This window comes from Scylla paramamosain, chromosome 38 (assembly GCF_035594125.1).
Source record: "Scylla paramamosain isolate STU-SP2022 chromosome 38, ASM3559412v1, whole genome shotgun sequence".
In the NCBI taxonomy this organism is placed as follows: Eukaryota; Metazoa; Arthropoda; class Malacostraca; order Decapoda; family Portunidae; genus Scylla; species Scylla paramamosain.
The window spans coordinates 9,331,235-9,334,872 of NC_087188.1; the positions used below are offsets into that span (position 1 = coordinate 9,331,235).

The window sequence follows — 3,638 nt, forward strand, 5'->3', positions numbered from 1 at the left end:
CACACACACACACACACACAATTATGTACGTACCCTACCACGGCTTCGCATACATACACACAGGCAAGAGAGCACATATATATGCACACGAGCGTCTGTGTATTTAAATATCATGCAGAGAAACATGTTGGCGCGTCATGCACGTCTCAGCGGCGTGTGAAAGCCCCGTGAGATGCAGCGGCTCATGACTAGTATGCCGTAGTGAATCTTTTTTATATATAAGAAATGGTCGTTTTATTTCACGTTGGCTGGTGAAATATAAAGATGTATTATCACGTGATTTTTTGTTTTTGTGTTTTTTTAAGGAAAGCACTTTTTTTTAGGTGTATATATGGAAAGGCGAGACTTGTTTGAGATTATTTGTAATTGAGTTTTTTTTATTTATTTTTATTTTTTTTTACTGCGCATCAGAGTGGAAGTGAAACTGCATGGATTTTCTTTTTTCTTTTTAGGGTGAAAAAATCGCAGTTTTCACATCGGATCAAAGGAAAAGTTGGACTCGTTATTATGATTTTTTTCTTTAGTAAGGAAATGTTTTTTCTTGGCATAATGGAAAATAAAAAAAATGTTAATATGAAAAAATACTGTAAAAAATTCATTGTTTTTTTTTGTGTATTTATTTGTTTTTCCAGGTAGAAATTGTTGTTTTCATGTGAGACCAAAAGATAAATGGAACTCGTTTTCGAATTTTTTGTAAAATGTTTGTCTTGTCACACTGGGAAAAGTTAGTTGATATAAAAATCACTGGAAGGAAACTTGGCTGTATAAGACTTTTTGTTGACGTTCACGAAGAGGAAGAAGGAATTACTGGAAATTGCTATGGGAAAATACAACAAAATTAGTAATCACTTTAAAAAAAAAATAGCAGTATATTTCCTGAAAGAGGATGATTAGAACTTACGACTTCTTGTATGGCGCTTAATTTTTCTGTAAAGAGGGAGAAACAAAAAAAAAAAAAAAAAGAAAACGTAAAATTTATATACATGTTTTTAAAGAAGTAAACTCCCTCATGTACTATTTTGTCTGGGCACCGACGCTTTACGAATATTAGGTTTTCACAAAATAGTAGCTTTTCGGTCATCAACCTTCCCTCCCTTCCCTCTCCTCCTCTGCTTCTCTCCCTCCTCCCCCTCTCTTCCTTTCCTCGTCTCCCTTTCCCTGTTCTGGTGAGAGTGGGAAAGGAGAGAAAAAAGGGAGAAGTGGTACGTAAATCATGGTTGACGAACTGATGAGAGAGAGAGAGAGAGAGAGAGAGAGAGAGAGAGAGAGAGAGAGAGAGAGAGAGAGAGAGAGAGAGAGAGAGAGAGAGAGAGATTCTACAGTTATTTCATGAACAATTAGCATCCAAGTTAGGTAAAAATAAACTTCAGTAGATAATTAAGGACTGCAACCTTCTCTTCTTGCCTCTCACTCACTCATCTTTTTCTTTCCATCCATTCCCTCCTCCTCCTCCCATCCGTTCACACGCCCACCCACCAAACCACCCTTCTAACCACCCTCTGCAACCCACCAACCCACCCACGCACGCCAGAAAATTTAGGTAAAAAACGTAAATGCTTAAAAGTTTTACCTGGAGCGTACCTGAGGAAGGGCTGCTAATTAACATTCTACAGGTAAACCTCGTGTTGATTTTTCACCTGGGTATCTGGTTTTCGGGCCACCAGATGACCGAAGATTTAATGTTTTTATCTTTTTACTTTTTTCACCCTTTTCCACTTTATATTTTCTCTTTTTATTTGACAGGTGTTCGGTTATTGCATGATCACCTTTTATATATTCTCCGGTGACCCCGAGACAGGTGAGAACAAGTTGCGTGTGACCTGGTTCGTGTGACCTCAGAAGTGCGGTCCGTCCCAGCGCCCTAAGCCTTCTCGCCTCAGATTCTGCACGATAAGGGAAAACATACACACGATTCGTCTTAATGTGGGTGCTTTTTGTTGCATTATGTATCACTTCGATTTGCATTTGTTTTTCGAAAGCCTGTGAGAAGGATTTGTTATGTATGCTTTTTAGCTTCGTGTGAGTGTGTGTGTGTGTTTTCTTTTTCTTTCTTCTTTTATCTTTTGTGTGACTTTTTATCCTCGTGTTTTCCGTCTTGATGTGTTTTTTTTTTATTTTGCAAGTTTTTATTTACTTTTTTTTAAGGTTCTTGTTCATATTTTTCTTGGTTATCGTCATCATCTTAGTATTTGTCATCGTCATCGTCTCCAGTGTGGTCATCATCATCATTTTTTTTTCTTTCTTGAACTCCTTGTCCTTGTTCTTGTTCTTTTTTCTCTTCTCTTTTCCTTTTCCTTTTTTGTTGTTATTTCTGTTGTTTGTGTTCTTTCCTTTTTTTTTCTTCTTCTTGTTCTTCTTCTTATATTATTATTGTTATTATTATTATTATTATTATTATTATTATTATTATTATTATTATTATTATTATTATTATCATTATCATCATCATCATTATTCACGATTTCACAGTAGCCAGTGGAGCGAGCGAATAATCTCCCTGCTTCACACCTCCTTACCTGTCTGCCTCACCTTGTTACACCTGCGCGTGATGGATGGCGTCCGCTCACCTGTGTTCCTCGTGAGAAAGAAGAGAGGAAAGGATTATTTGGTGATTATCTCTACCGTGAAGGTGTGAATTAATGTATTGACAGATAGACAGACACATAAACACACACACACACACACACAGAGAGAGAGAGAGAGAGAGAGAGAGAGAGAGAGAGAGAGAGAGAGAGAGAGAGAGAGAGAGAGAGAGAGAGAGAGAGAGAGAGAGAGAGAGAGAGACTTAAATATACATATATTCGTACATTATTTCCATCCTAAAAAATGTCACTTCCTCTTCCTCCTCCTCCTCCTCCTCCTCTTAGTCTTCTTTGTTATTTTGCCGTCATCTCTATTGTCTTTTATCTTTATCTCTTCTTTTCTTCTCTTTCTCCTTGTCCTTACTTGGTTTCAGTAATATATCCGTAATAATTTTCCTCCTTCTCCTCCTCCTCCTCCGCCTCTTCCTCCTCTTAGCTAATGTTTAATTCAGGAAAGTGACCGATCAGTAAGAAAAAGAATCGAGAGAGAGAGAGAGAGAGAGAGAGAGAGAGAGAGAGAGAGAGAGAGAGAGAGAGAGAGAGAGAGAGAGAGAGAGAGAGTGTTCCTATGTGAATGTTAAAATATATGCAAATTATCTTTCATTTTATTCTGATCTTTTCCGTGATTAGATTATTTAAATTATTAGGATTATATATTTATACATTTGATTATTTATATGAACTGAGGATCAATTGTTGTTTTTATTGAAGGTTCCTAATTATAATTTTTCTTTTTCGTTTCGTTCCTTATTATTATTATTATTATTTTTATATTATTATTAATATTATTATTATAATAATAATAATAATAATAATAATAATAATTATTATTATTATTATTATTATTATTAGTGCAAGTACTACTACTACTACTACTACTACTACTATTACGATTCCTTCTGTTGTTGTTGTTGTTGTTGTTATTCTTGTTGTTGTTGTTCTTCAGTATTATATTATTATTATTGTTATTATTATTATTATTATTATTATTATTATTATTATTATTATTATTATTATTATTATTATTATTATTATTATCATTGTTGTTGTTGTTGT

The 3,638-nt window shown here is 34.8% G+C and overlaps 1 long non-coding RNA gene across 1 annotated transcript in view; it reads left to right on the forward strand.

The window, feature by feature from the left end:
• The window catches only part of LOC135091926 (uncharacterized), a 9,576-nt gene extending 6,522 nt beyond the window's left edge, over positions 1 to 3,054 (forward strand). The window contains exons 2-3 of the long non-coding RNA XR_010262702.1: positions 1,744 to 1,923; positions 2,470 to 3,054. This is a non-coding gene — a long non-coding RNA (uncharacterized LOC135091926). The remainder of the gene's footprint in view (positions 1 to 1,743; positions 1,924 to 2,469) is intronic.
• Positions 3,055 to 3,638: the final 584 nt, after the last annotated feature.